General features: G+C 39.8%; 1 protein-coding gene and 1 long non-coding RNA gene across 4 annotated transcripts in view; one reads left to right on the top strand and one right to left on the bottom strand.

Moving 5' to 3' along the window:
- Nucleotides 1–15,800, top strand: part of gria3b (glutamate receptor, ionotropic, AMPA 3b) — a 438,221-nt gene that overhangs the window by 73,940 nt on the left and 348,481 nt on the right. The gene's annotated exons all lie outside the window — the stretch shown is intronic.
- Nucleotides 8,112–11,111, bottom strand: LOC130240662 (uncharacterized). Its single transcript, XR_008838790.1, has 4 exons — nt 11,031–11,111; nt 10,897–10,956; nt 10,147–10,257; nt 8,112–8,182 (listed from the first exon to the last, which is right to left on the bottom strand). It is a non-coding gene; the product is annotated as an uncharacterized LOC130240662 (long non-coding RNA).

The following is a 15,800-nucleotide window of genomic DNA, read 5'->3' as shown; positions in this document are numbered from 1 at the left end:
GAAGGACGAGCATGGCAGTACAAGTCCTCCCCTTCGGGCTCTCTCTGTCTCCGCGGGTTTTCACCAAGCTCGCGGAGGGTGCTCTAGCGCCCTTGCGGCTCGCGGGTATCCGCATACTCAACTATCTCGACGACTGGCTCATTCTAGCCTCCTCTCGCGATCAGTTGATTATGCACAGAGACAAAGTGCTTTGGCACCTCGACCAGTTGGGGTTTCAAGTCAACCAAGAGAAGAGCAACACTTTGCCCTGCGCAGAGGATCTCTTATCTCGGGCTGGAGCTGGATTCGATCACCATGGTTGCGCGCCTCTCCGAGGAGCGCGCCAGGCTAATGCTTTCCTGTGTGAACGAGCTCCACAGGAAGATAGTGGTCCCGCTGAAATGTTTTCAGAGGCTCCTATGGCATATGGCATCCGCAGCAGCGGTCACGCCGCTCGGTTTGCTTCATATGAGACCACGTCAGCGTTGGCTTCGCGATCGAAGTCCCTAGACGGGCATGGCGCGCGGGTACGCACCGGGTGCACATCACTCCGCTGTGTCTCCGCACCCTCAGCCCCTGGGCTTTCTACGGGCCGGAGTGCCCCTAGGGCTAGTATCCAGGCATGTTGTCGTAACGGCAGATGCCTCCAGCACGGGCTGGTGGGGCCGTGTGCAACGAGCATGCAGCCGCGGGTTCGTGGTCCGGACCCCGCCTGCTTTGGCATTTCAACTGCCTGGAGCTGTTGGCAGTGTATCTGGCTCTCCACCACTTTTTTTCCGGTGTTGGAGCAGAAACACGTGCTGGTCAGGATGGACAGCATGGCGACGGTGGCTTATATCAACCGTATGGGGGGTATACGCTCTCGCTGCATGTCTCAGCTTGCTCGCCGTCTGCTCCTTTGGAGTCACACGCGGCTGAAATCGCCTGCGTGCCATTCACAACCCGGGCGAGCTCAACCGTGCAGCCGATGCGCTCTCACGGCAGCTAGTGTCACGAGGAGAGTGGAGACTCCACCCCGATTCGGTCCAGCTGATATGGGCGCGCTTCGGGGAAGCCCAGATCGATCTGTTTGCTTCCGCTGAGAACGCACATTGCCAGCTGTTTTATTCCCTGACCGAGGCCTCCCTCGGCACGGATGCACTGGCTCACAGCTGGCCATCTGCGTTTCCCCCAGTGAGCCTAATCGCACAAACTTTGTGCAAAGTCAGGGAGGCGAGGAGCAGGTCTTGTTTGTTTGCGCCCCTCTGGCCCAACCGGACCTGGGTTTCGGAGCTCACACTCCTCGCGGCGGCCCCTCCTTGGCGCATTCCCCTAAGGGAGGACCTCCTCTCTCCACGTGTGGACCATAGACGGAGCGTGGAGGACTTAGGTGACTTACCCCCCGCGATACTTAACACCATTCACTCAGACTAGAGCACCCTCTACGAGGCATGCCTACGCCCTGAAGTGGAGTCTATTCTCTGAGTGGTGCGCTTCTCGCTGAGAAGACCCCCCGAACTTGCCAGATTAGCATTGTGTTATCCTTCCTTCAGGATAAGCTGGAGCGTAGGCTGTCACCCTCCACACTGAAGGTTTACGTGGCTGCGATCTCTACTCATCATGAGGCGGTGGATGGCAACACGCTCGGGAAGCATGATCTAATCATCCGATTCCTCAGAGGCGCGCGACGATTAAATCCGTCCCGCCCCCCCCTCTCATGCCCTCTTGGGGATCTCTCTATAGTCCTGGCGGGTCTGCAGAGAGAGCCGTTCGAGCCACTCGATTCGGTATCCCTTAGAATTCTGTCATTTAAGACCGCTCTGCTGATCGCATTGTAGTCATTCAAGAGAGTTGGGGATCTGGAGGCATTTTCGGTCAGCGAATCGTGCCTTGAATTTCGGGCCGGGTTAATCTCACGTTGTCCCTGAAGACCCCGACCTGGCTATGTGCCCAAGGTTCCTACCACATCATATAGAGATCAGGTGGTGAACCTGCAAGCGGTGCCTGCGGAGGAGGCAGGCTCAGCCCATTCACTGCTTTGTCCCATTCGCGCTTTGCCGCCTTTACGTGGAACGAACGCAAAATGTAAGATCATGTGAACAGATCTTTATCTGTTATGGTGGTCAGCAGAAGGGAAGTGCCGTGTCAAAACAGAGGTTGGCCCACTGGTTAGTGATGCCATCGCCCTCGCTTATCAATGCCAGGGCGAGCCGCGCCCCTCCTAACGTGAGAGCGCACTCTACTAGAGGTGTCGCTTCCTCATGGCGGTTAGCACGCGCGCCTCTCTCACAGATATCTGCAGAGCTGCGGGTTGGGCGACACCTAACACATTTGCGAGGTTCTATAACCTCCGAGTGGAGCCAGTTTTCTCCCGGTTATTGGGTAATCCCAATCAATCGGGGGGGAATTAAGCTCGGTGTCACAAACGCTTGCCTGCGCCAGGCTCCCTTAACCGGTGCGCTTTTTCTATTTTACTAGTAAGTTCCCCTTCCCAGGCGAACCCTAGAGAATTCCTCCGAGGCCCCCAGCATCGACTCAGCGGAGGAGTCGAGTGCATGGCTCAGTGTGCGGTTGGTATGCCCATTAGGTCTACACGCATATTGAGGATCAGTGCCAACTATGTGCATCCCCATTTGGTGATGTCATATGCATTATTACCACGGTGTGTTCCCCCTTATTAGGCGGTCCCGTGTCTTCCCTAAACCGCTAACCAGCTTATCATATGTAGCACTCCCCCTCATTAGGGCTAGTCCATATGTCTCCTTACCATCAGGTCTCCCCTTTTAGGGTAGCAGGTGGTCTCCGCTGCGTCCCCCCCCTTCGGGGACTGGCACGCTTCCCCAACGTACTGTTGTATTTCCAAAATCCCTAGTCTATATTAGCTAGGTAAAAGCACACTTACGACCCCCGATTTAAAACTTTTATTCCCATGTAATGGTAATATGTTGGGCCTAGGGGACGTTGGAAGGTTGCGCTCTTGGTGATGTCAGTGCGCTCACGCTTTGGCTTGGCAAACTACACATCAGGAGCGCGACAGGCTTAGCTGCTGTGGCGCTTTCCATACAGTCTCCCAAAAGTCTGTTTATACAGACACACGTAGAAGTTCCCATATGAAGGGGAACGTCCTGGTTACGTACGCAACCCACGTTCCCCGAATAGGAAACGGAGACGTGTGTCTCCACTGCCACAGCACCTGAGTCTCCAGCTGTGAGCTGAGCGATCGGCTCTTCAGCAGGCAAATTCTGATGAGCTGGCTCCAGCAGCCGACTGATATAGCCCTAATTGACTCATCAGTTTCAGCTGTGGAGCTAAGCTCCGCCAATTCATTTGGCATTTCATTGGCCTGTTTTCTTATCTTCAGAAGTGATTGGTCGTCTAAAGCACTCCCAAAAGTCTGTTTATACAGACATACGTCTCCGTTACCTATTCGGGGAATGTGGGTTACGTACGTAACCAGGATGTTTAAGATAACATTTCTAAAGTTGAGGTTTTAATAGATTCAAAAGTGCACTTGTGTGTCTGGCTTTTTATTGATCAGGTGGTAGAGGTTGATATGACATATAGAATGTAAGCAGCACTAAAAAATTGTTTTTCAGAACAAGTAATAATCCATTTACAGTACGAAGGTCAGTGAATTTAAGCTAATTATTTATTAAAAATGGACAAGCCATTTTCATAACTTTGTTCTTTGTGTGACTGAAATGTAGACATTAGCTATGTTTCCATCCAAAAATGTGAATTAACTTTTATGACTTTATGGAATATGGCATAAAAGATATGTGAATAAAGCAGCTTTTCCATCCAACGAGTCAACAAAATCTTCACTTCCTGATTAACTGGCGCCAAATATCAACAGTAAAAACAGAATTTACTGTGGTAGAAGAAGCTGCATGAATCTTTTTTTATTTAATAAATGACTTTCTTTATTTAATAAATGAATGCGCGGTGGCATTTGAAGGTGTGAGATGCGGAGCAAAGACGCTCTTGATTCTGGAGGTTATTAATGATATAATAACACAATTACTGAAATCAAAAATTTTCAGATGTTTTACAATGTGCTCTGCCTACTCGTTTGTCCATTAACACACTTTAGGTGCGCTTGACTTCATGCAGCGCTGCGCAGATCGATCGAATTCTGTCTTAAAGCGGTGCATGCTGGTTAGAAATTCTGTCCGGATTGATGCTGAGCCGACTCCATGTGACTGTCTCATGTGGCATCAAAGTACCGTGACAGCGCTTTGAAATCAGATGACTGACTCAGGCCATGCAGCATCTGAAGAGCGACTGCACAAGGTCTGATGACGACACCAACATTACACGATTGGCCGAGTTCACTGCATGGCAACAACCACATGTGTTTCGGGTTTATTATTGGACAGATTCCCAATTCACAAATTTCAAATCAAACAATTCACTTTTCATACGATGGGTATGAAAAGTGAATTGTTTGATTTGAAATTTGTGAAATTTGTTTTATACACATCATGCTTATTAATATACTACAATATTTATTATATTATTCTTTTGTTAAATAATCTGGAAATAATAATAATTGCACAGGTTTATTTTCGTCCTTTTTTATTCGGACTATTTACTGCATTCAGCTCCTATGAACGATTTAAATTATATATTTTATTAAATAACCTAAATATCAACTAAAATAAGTTTTACAGACTTGTAATAAAATAATTATCATCGTTGATCCCCGCCACCCTAAGCTCACTTATTTTAGGAATGCCCTTTTGTTTAATCTTTTTAGATTAAAGTGCTTTTAATAAATGCTTTATTATCCAAAATAATCTTAATCATTGTTTAAGACTTACCTACTGTGCCAGTGCGTTGCCCGTTTGTAATATATTTTAATTCATAATTCCCTTATTGTTTAAAAATAAACTAAAATTTGCAGAGACTATATTCTGTTTATTTGTAAATCTTTGTTGTTTGTTATAAATAAAAAAATGACGATGACGCGATGTGATCGGTCATCATGACTGCAGCAAACTTTGAGCACGAAGTGTCAGGCTGTGCGGCTTGACGGCTCCGTTTTCAACTCCGCCCCCGCCTGCGCTCGGCTAATCTCATTGATCACTGGTTGCAGCTGTGCTTCATGTCGAATGCACCTATTTTCATCATCATATGATCTTTTTATAACAAAGTCACATGACTTGTTTTAATGCGCATACTGGCATTTGTTCGGTTAAAAATGTTTCCATCGTAGTTTATGCGCATCTTTTCTTTTCGAATAAAAAGTTTATCCTACTCAGTTATGTGCATATGATTTTTATGCCCATTTTCTTTGTGCATCTTTGTGCATCAATTATGTTCATCTTGGTGTTTCCATCAATTGTTTTTAATGCGCATCTCCAAATGCTCATTTATTATGTAAGAAATTATTACGTGGAAATGTAAGGCTATGGCGATACCGATTCATCTTTAAAAAAGAGGAGGATGGAGACTGACAGAAACTCAGAGTTTAGAGAATAAAACCTGCTCCTGACCAGGTTAGGTTGACAGAGTAATTTACCACTGTAACTGAGTAAATGTTACCTCTCTTTTAAAAACCGGCTTGACTTACCCTGCTTTCTCGAGTTTGACAAACCTGCCATTTCTCTCATTTCAGGGTTAACATACTCTGAGTTTTCACTTAACCTCCTTTCTGAAACGAGGCCATTATCTTCATAGTATTTTCTATTAGTTGTTTGTGTGTGTGATTTACAGAAAATATTTCTATTGTGCTAACATCATTACTTATTGTGCGAGAGTCATTTATATTTTTCAGAGTTCTTCCTTTGCTCGTTTGGAATGGTTCATTTGAGCATTTCACCACTTTACGGATCAGCAAGCAAAGTATGTGGGTAGATTCAGTAGGAGGACTTCTCAGCTTGATGTTATGTGTCCGTGGCTATTTGTGTGACAGGCAATGAAATATTAACTCACTCTCAAGTCAGTCTGCAATTGCAAGGCCTGACACATAGCTCCTATTTATATCTCTCTCTTTCTTTGTGTGGGCTCTCGCTGCTTTCCCCCAAATGGTCCACAGCTTGGACTGTTTTCTTGTTAGACTTACATGTCGATCAGTAAGGCACCCCAGGCAAAGACGATCCCTAATCTCATCCTACTGCAGACTGAAAGACAATCTGGAGCAATTGTATGAATGAACCACCCAATGATGAGCTTGCTGAGTTCTCCTTTTTTAAACTAAAGAAAGGGGGGAGGGGGATAATCTGTCAAAACGGTTTAACTGTTTAAAAATGTTTTTAAAAAGGAACAATGACTTCTAAGCCTGCCGTTGTGCTTTTATGCTGGCTTGAGTGATCTGGGAACTTGTGCAAAATAAGCAGCACAGCAGTCAGTCTTTCTCTTCTGTTCAAATCAGCAGCTCTGAAACTCTGGCTGTCTCAGCACTCAAGCAGTTGTCACTTCTATCACCTTCGATGTCCATTTTGTGGCCCTGACCTTGGTTCTATGTTAACCTGTAGGCCTCATGGGCAATAAATGAGCCTCTGCTATATTGCGTTATTCTTTCCTTATCACAAACATCTCCTGCGCTGTTCACATTTTCTGCTATCTCTATTATTGTCTTTTGCTTGCACTGTCCCTGTGCATGGAGCTGGCTGCTTTTATGGAAGACTAGTGTTAGTGATAAAAGGATTCCGAGCACACTGATTAGCGTTGAGATAAATTTGTTGGAGAGTTAAGGGAATTGTTAACGAAAATGTTTAAAAGAGGTTGTTTGATGAACATTCTATTTGTTGAAAGAACATGTTGGTTTGTTTGTAGGGTGAGGATAGCAGTCAGATTAGTGCAAAGGGGATTTTGGTTAAAGACAGGGCATATACTTTCCAAACAAAAGCAAATTACATTAGTTTGTGTACTGCACAGTGGAGCAGTGGGTAGCATGTTTGCCTCACAGCAAGAAGGTTACTGGTTCAAACCTCGGCTGGGTCAGTTGGTGTTTCTGTGTGGAGTTTGCATGTTCTCCCCGTGTTTGTGTGAGGTTCCTCCGGGGGCTCTGGTTTCCCCCACAAGTCCAAAAACATATGCTATAGGTGAATTGGGTAGCCTAAATTGTCAATATGTCAATATATTGTAAATATGTGTGTGAATGAGTGTGTATGGATGTTTCTCAGTGATGGGTTGCAGCTGGAAGCGCATCTGCTGTGTGCTGGATAAGTTGGCAGTTCACTCCGCTGTGGCGACCCCAGATTAATAACGCGACTAAGCTGAATGAATGAATGAATGTGTTAGGGCAGTGCAAACGTAGATGCAGTCTATACCCTTCTCATGGTATTTAAGCACATTGTAGCGCTGCCACATAATTGAGGTATGCTGACTGTAAAATTCATTAAATGTGTGAATAGGCCATGCAGTTAAGCATACACTGTAAAAAATAACGGTGTGAAATATACGGTAAAATACCGGCAGCTGTGGTTGCCAGAAGTTCACCGTAAAATATAAGGTTGCAACGTGCAATGCTTTACAGAATACTTTTTGATGATCTGTAAATTTTACAGTTGAAAACTGCTGTATGTTTACAGTAAATTTCTGTTAAATAAAACAAATGTATTGTAAACATGTTTACAGTAAATTACTTTAAAAATAGCAGTCGTAAGTGTAAATTCCTTTACAGTAAACTACTGTGTATAATAAATATACTGTAAAACTAACTACATTCTATTTCCGTAATAAACATAAAACAACTGTATTAAATATAATAGTATTTTATTGTAAAGTTCAGTTTTACAGAAAATTACCGGCAGCTGTGGTTGCCAGAACTTTACCGTAAAAAACACGGTAAAACACAAAAGACATTACAGTTGTTTGCCACAGATTTTACAACAATCAATCAGGTTTTTGAAATTGCAAAATGAACTAGTAAATACAGTCTATAGCAACTGAAGGCACAAAACTATAATTATTAGATTTTAATGAAACTACATACAGGGACTGTGTTAAAACAGTTTGAGCTGATCCAATAACTTGACCAGTGTACTCACAAAGGCGTGTTGATGTTGGAAATAAAATGTGTCCATATATAAAAGTAAGGATAATCAATGAAGACATATACTGTACATCCATCAGGGCTGCTTGCTCTGGTTGAACAATAGTATTGAGCCCACACTTGACGGAAGACACAGGACTGTGTATGTTTCAAACTTGAAATGTAGTACTGCTTGAAGTCTTGCATGTAGTCACTATTTCAATATGGACTGGCATGATCTCTCTGCAGAAAACAGACACAAAGACAAGTTAGTAAGAGAAATATGCTTGAACTGAAATAAACTCAGTCTTCTTTTCTTTAATTGATTACCAATGAACTGCACACAAGCAACACCATAGAATTTTGTAGGCCACTTTAATAATAAATACAATAATTAATAATCAATATTAGGGCAAAAGATTGAAATAGACACATCTCAGCACTGAGCTATCATAAGTATTTGCTTCACTCTGTCAGCTTGGAGCCTAAATTCAACAATTCACACAATTTGTACTAAATCATCAGATAGGAGTCATCAGATACAATCCTAGTCATTCTTACAAAAAATACACTAAAGTTTTCTAGGTTGAGTAATTGCTATAACTATAATAAAATAATTGTTTTTAAAAATATATATTTGTAGAAAAACTAGTTTAAATATAAAGTTGATAAAATATTTACATTGTGTGCCATTTTTGCTTTAAACTGCAATTAAAGATCTGTGTTGACAGTACATTTTTCAAAAGAGTATACAAACATCATTGTCTGCTATAAAGAGTCTTTTACTTTATCTTTTATTCCAAACCATTATTTTTAGTGTGTGGTCATAATTAAAGGGACAGTTGAACAAACAATGAAAATTTTGTCATTAATTACTCACCTTCATGTTGTTCTAAACCTTAAGACTTCTGTCCATCTTCAGAACACAAATTATTATTATTTTTATTTAATCCAAGAGCTCTTTCTGATCCTCCCACAGATAGCAATGCTCCTTGTGTGAAGCAATGATAATACTTTTGGGAAACATTTTCAACAACACTTCTGATGTATAACATGGTACACTGGGAGCATTACCCAGTGTATTTCATAACACCAGTTACATCATCATAACATTTTTATTTAACTACTGATTACATGTACTTATTAAGGGAGGATAAGAAAGTTCTTGGACTAAATATAAAATATATTTTTGTGTGTTTAAAAGATGAACAAAGGTCTTTCGTTTTTAGAACTACATGAACATAATAACAGAATTTTCTTTTTTAGATGAACCATTCCTTTAATGCATTATGCTAATATATTATTATAATCACAGTGTTGCAGGTATTGTTAATGCTGTTCTGTTGTCAACTATTGTTGTTTATTGATATAAAATTTGATGGTAAACACTATAATCTAAAGTTGTAAAATGATGTTAATAGACAAAAAATCTATTAACTCGAGGAAATCATGTGGCAAAGTAAAAGTATTTATTAATATACTTTTTAGGGCGACATGGTAGCGCAGTGGGTAGCACGATCGCCTCACTGCAAGAAAGTCGCTGGTTTGAGTCCCGGCTGGGTCAGTTGGCATTTCTGTGTGGAGTTTGCATGTTCTCCCTACGTTCGCGTGGGTTTCCTCCGGGTGCTCCGGTTTCCCCCACAGTCCAAACACATGCGGTATAGGTGAATTGGGTAAGCTAAATTGTCCGTAGTGTATGAGTGTGTATGGGTGTTTCCCAGTGATGGGTTGCAGCTGGAAGGGCATCCGCTGCGTAAAACATATGCTGGATAAATTGGCGGTTCATTCCGCTGTGGAGACCCCACAATAAAGGGATTAATATAGGGACTAAGTTAAAAAGAAAATGAATGAATAAATATACTTTTTACGCTTTGATTAATTCACATTTTAAAACATGAATTAAATAAATAGTTTTACAATTGTCTATTTATTTGTCCATTTAAATGGTAATTTATATAAATTTTTATGCTTCAATTATTAAATTGATAATTTGCTTCTTCATTTTATTTCTGACCAGCACTCCTGCTCCTCTATATAAATACACCTACTGTAGCTAAAACATAAATGCACCATTTATTTAATTTGTGTATTTATACTGTGTATCTTTTTTTAATTACAAAAATGAAATGATAAAATAACAATTTTTATCACCCACGACTGCTTGAGTCTACCTAGCATTTGTTACACCATACTATAACACTGCTTACCATCAATTATCCTTAAGACTGGCGTCTGACTGGGTCCAGACTTGACTGAAGAGAGGTCTCTTACACACAGGATACAATGTTCAGAAAACCGGAACTTTTAGAAGGTCCTCTCTGTGAACAGGGGAAAAGAAACAAAAAAGGAACAATTCTAACATTAATAGTTATTAAATAAATATAACTAATTTTAGCATTTACACAATAGCTACAGTAAATATTGCTGCAGTTTCGAAATATTGAGCAGTTTGTGTTATTTCCAACTCAAAAGAATAATAATAATAATAATGTAAACAATGTACATAAATATAATACAATTTAGCTGAGATTTTCTTTACTCTTTTTTTTTTTAAACACAAACAAACTTTACTAAGATGACAATGTGATGAATGTGTGGTAATATTGTTCTGTAAATGTGCAAGACAACTTTAGCAATATAATTTTTTATTATTTTTTAAAAGCTAGCATAAAATTAAGTTAAATATAAACTAAAATAAAATTACACTTCAGTTGAGATCAAGCATAAAAATCTGTTTTGAGATTGTAAATTAGGACAATCCACTGCTATACAAGGAAAGATTGGAAACACGTTTGGTTAATAAAATACTCTTTTAATGAAAGGTAATTTTAGTTCTACAATTTTGTGATACCAACAGAGTAAGGTTAGTTGAGCAACTGACCAAACAGTAGCATGTATGATCTGACAAATTGATGCATGGCAGTTAATTTAAAAGCTTATAATTTATATGTACTCACTGAAGCTTAGAGCCTGGCCACACCCCGTTTCTGCAAAGTTGGAAGCACCGAATTGCCCATCTGTGTAAGGTAAAGCAAGAGTTAAATAGGTTATTAGTACTTTAAATTGATGTTTAATAATCAACAAAACTTACCCAAATTTATACTTGAAAGGTCTCTCATCCAAATAGAGACTTGTCAGGAAAAGAGAGTCCTTGTGTTCAAACTCATAATTGAAATTTTTTTTTAAACACTGAGCTCTTGTGTGTGCAGTCCTCATTGGCCCTGTATGACATGCAGAAAACAGATCAGATTCCTTGACAGACTGACAAATTTTGGTGATCTCATCTTCTGTTAAGGATGTTTCATTCTTTAGCTGTGAAGCAAGTTTACTTAAAGTATATGTCTGACCCAACTCGTGTATATTTTGAATCTCCTCAACAATGTTCTGTGTGGTTGAATCAGGCACTAAGAGCTGCCCTTGCAGTTTTAAGTAAAATAAACAAATATTTTTAAGAAAAAGATCGTTGAAATCGTCGGATGTATCTACATCACATTCAAATTCATGGCCACAGTCATGTGACGTTAATTCGGTTGTTACAGATTGTGAAGATGACTGATAAGCCGACGAGTCTCTGTACAAGTCACTAATTGTGCTTTCTGTGAAATGTTTGTGTTTCCGTGACATGTGGGAGGTAAAGGAAGATTTAACTTTAAAAGCATCTGTGCATCCTCTTACTGGACAACTCACAACACGTCCTTCTACAATGTGGTCTTTCAAGTGTGCTATTAGAGATTTAGCATCTTCACACTGTCGATCACATAACGCCATTGCACATTTAATAGGCATAACATCTGTCCCGACAGCAACGTTAACAGGCGCATTTACGTTATGTTTTCTGTAAAAATGAGCCTTAAGCGATGCATATGTACAGAAAGTCTGTTTGCATTCGGCTGCAAAGCACTTAAATAAACGCGGTTCATTTCGGTGAAGTTTGCAATGTATTACATAAGCCCTCAATGATTTGACTGACTTGCCACAGAAATTGCAACTCAACATCGCTAATACTGATTCTGTAAAAATGTACTTTTAGTGTAGAACCGTGTTGTCAAACAGACTTACCTCGAAAAGAGAAGTGGAGTTAGCAGGTGCCAAAGGTTTGCACTAAGCATCACAAGTTGAAGAGCGGGCGCGCTAAATTGGCGGCTGAAATATAAAATGTCGACAGTTCACGTTAGCTCATTGGGCGGTGCTATTCCGCCATTTTAAACGGTGTGCGCGCTCATTTTTCGCCAACTGAAATATAAAATAACGTTGACAGTTCACCTTCGTTTACTGAGTGGTGCTATTACTACATTTAAATATGCACTTTGAATAGTATAAATGTTCGTAATTTATACTCAAGTTAACAAGTAATTGTTAAATAAATACACTTTGCGTCAGACAAAAAGTCTTCCCCCCAACTTCACAATTTGCAAGTTACCCTATGAAAAAATTTAAAATAGGCATTGGACTCACCACTTGCATTGCATGCAGATCGTGATTTTTTTTTCTCTGCATGTGTGTTCATGTTTTTACAGAATTTTTAAAAACATGCTGTTTAATAATAAATAATCAATAATAAAACACATTTCATAATTAAAAACACTTTCATAATTGTCTTCATAATTCATCTTTTATTTTTGCTCATTCTAGCATCTTTTATTTCAACCTTTTATTTCAGCCTTTAACCTATATAGTTGTGATTAAATACAAAGTAATATGAAAAATCTAATATTTTTACAACATGATTACATAGTGGGCGACACGGTGACGCAGTGGGTAGTGCTCACAGCAAGAAGGTCACTGGTTCGAGCCCCGACTGGGCCAGTTGGCGTTTCTGTGTGTAGTTTGCATGTTCTCCCCGTGTTCACGTGGGTTTCCTCCGGGTGCTCCAGTTTCCCCCCACAGTCCAAAGACAAGCAGTAGTGTATGTGTGTGAATGAGTGTGTATGGATGGACCCAGTAATGGGTTGCAGTTGGAAGGGCATCCGCTGTGTAAAACATATGTTGGATAAGTTGGCGGTTCATTCCGCTGTGGTGACCCCTGATGAATAAGGGACTAAGCCGAAAAGAAAATGAACGAATGAATGATTACATAAAGGTCGATATATTTGTATTTTTACAATTATATCTTGAATTTGTTTTTCATTGCCTTTAGCAATTAAACCTCAGATTTGATCCATAGGGCCTATTTAATAAACAATACACAAAAGTACAGTAAATTACAGAATATTATAACATTTTACATTAAAGACCTAAATAAAACAGCATATGCTGGTGCTGTAGCCTATGTTTTGATGCCCGTATTCTGGTTTCAATGTAATATCTTGGCCCTGACCACCATTGAGACCAGCAAGACCAGCATTGAAACCAGCATACCTTACCAGCATATGCTGTTTTTTGTTTTTGTTTTTCAACAAAGTGGATGGTTTGACCAAAAAAAAAATATGTCATTAATCATTTTCGGAACAGAAATTAAAATACTTTGGATTTTAACATTGTAATTTGTGGCGTAAGAACCCTTGCTGTCTATGGGAGGAACTACGATTAAATCCAAAATATATTAATTTGTGTTCTGAAAATGAACAAAGGTCTTACGGGTTTGGATTTTTTTCTTTTTGAGTGAACTATCCCTTTTATTTGACTAACATATACCATTCTTTTAACCTCTTGTTACTGTAGAATTTAAAGTAAGTTTCTGTTGAATTTTTGAAGGTTTTATGTTGTAAATTTCATAGTGCACATCAACAAAATGTGTTTTTACACAGAATTATACTGTTGATTTTAGGGTAATTACTTGCTTGAGAAGTTACGGTATTTTTTTATTTATTTCACCAAAAAAATATATTTTTACTGTAAAAAGTTGTATTTATTACATATTAAAAGAGTAAAAATTAAAGTTATGTACTCTTTCTTAAATTACGGTGATTTAATGTATGTAATACAGTCATATACTATTTTGGTTTAAATAGTCTTTTACTGTTGCTGCTTTACAGTTTTTTACTGTAGTTTTCACTGACATTTTTTACAGTGTACTCGCACTTAGTTTTTTTGTAGCCTAACAATATAATTGAGTAATGGTCTTATTTTACCGTCTTTATTTTGAAGTGATGAGGGGAAGTGAATGTGTCTAATCTATTTCCTGTTCCAACTGTTGCTGTTTTTTTTTCATAAATACGAATTTACATAACATACACACCACAAGGGGGAGATAGTGGGCACATGGACACTGCTCAAGGTGACATCTGAAGAAGCCAGAGGAGCACATGGAGTGAGGTGTTTGCCAAATCTACCTTGTATTTTCTTCTTGATTCGTGGGCAAAGGACAATTGTTTTGCGTGGATTTTTTGCTCTTTTAGGACTCATTAGTCTTGCAGACCCACAGTCAAGACTATCCTAGGAGGACCTTTAACGTACAGCAACAAGGCATGGTTCCAATTATCTGGACTCAAACTTTGGGGTGAGCGCGAACCATTTTGCACGTACACATCCGCGGACTTTTGGACTTTACACTCACACACACACACACACACACACACACACACACACACACACACACACACACACACACGGGGATTTACCATTTTTTTGTATTGTGTTATTGTACGAATGTTGTTTGTTTTTTTTTGTTTGAATGTAAGGACATTTTCAGAGATCTGTGTAGTTATAATCCTTAAAGTATTCTTTATCAATCCATGATAAAATTTGAAAACAGGAACTAGAGAATTGAACCATTTTTTTATTTTTATTCTTGTGTATCCCGTTGATTTAAAGACGAGCGTTACATAGTGGTGGCCAGTACGGGTAAATTCTATATTTAGCACTAGTTCTAGTTTCATATATTATCATGGATGATGCATATACAACTGTGGATGTGGTTGAAAGTACAGAAACACAAATTAACCCTGTAATACACATTGTTGATTCATGTGAAGGAAATGAAACTGATTATACAGGTGAACAATTTACAACTAGACGTAATCCAACTGAGCAATTAACATCACTGCTTAGTTCATTTTATATATCAGATACTGATCAAACTGCTGGTGTTTCTGATGAAGTGGGTAATCATTTCAAATTTAGCTAAAGCAACTGAGCAGCATCTAAAAGACATACAGTAAATGTGGGTTAGCTGTAGGTGAGACATAAGAAATGGCAAGATATAGTTATATTTCTAAGCTCTCATATAAAGGAATTCTGAGGCTTAGCCTTTAATGGAGTTGACTAGGAGACCTTCTTTGCTCTAGCATTACAACATCACCAAGGACTCCTGAAAGCTGGGATAGGAAAGTGCGCTCTTTACCCTTAAAGACTTAAAGTAGACTTGAGAGTGTGGCAGAGAGAAACAGAGAGCATTCTGTTCATGAATGCTTCAAGGTTAAAGAGTCCTCTCCCCTCCCACCCATGGCCTGTTTAGTTATTCTGGACAATAACTCTAGAGAGCTGAAAGAGAGTGCCTTGCTTTAAATAAATGCCTGTAATCAAACAAACAATGCAAATCCCTTTCTTGCCTAGATTGGGATCAGGCACTGCTTTGTCATTAATTCTTATAAATAATTTAAACACATTTAGAACATTTAAATGTTGGTAATGTGAAAGAGGCTGTGATGAAAGATAACTGGTTGACACGAGTGAGTTAGCTGAATAGTGCATATGAACCGCCATTTTTTTCAGCCTGCTGAAACCCAGTTGAAACACATAACACCCACAGATCTTGTCTCTTCCTTTTGAAAATGGCCTCTCTTGAAAACTGCAGCGAAGTTACCTAGAAAAAGAGGCGATTTGCAAATGGCCTCATTGACTATGTCCCCTGAGCACTTTCCTCAGCAAGACTTGCTGCCCACTCCAGTTCCTGCAGCGGGGGCGACTAGGATGAAATGCT

This window comes from Danio aesculapii, chromosome 14 (assembly GCF_903798145.1).
Source record: "Danio aesculapii chromosome 14, fDanAes4.1, whole genome shotgun sequence".
Taxonomy (NCBI): domain Eukaryota; kingdom Metazoa; phylum Chordata; class Actinopteri; order Cypriniformes; family Danionidae; genus Danio; species Danio aesculapii.
The sequence above is the reverse complement of the archived record's forward strand: the minus strand, read 5'-3'. Positions and strand labels throughout refer to the sequence as shown.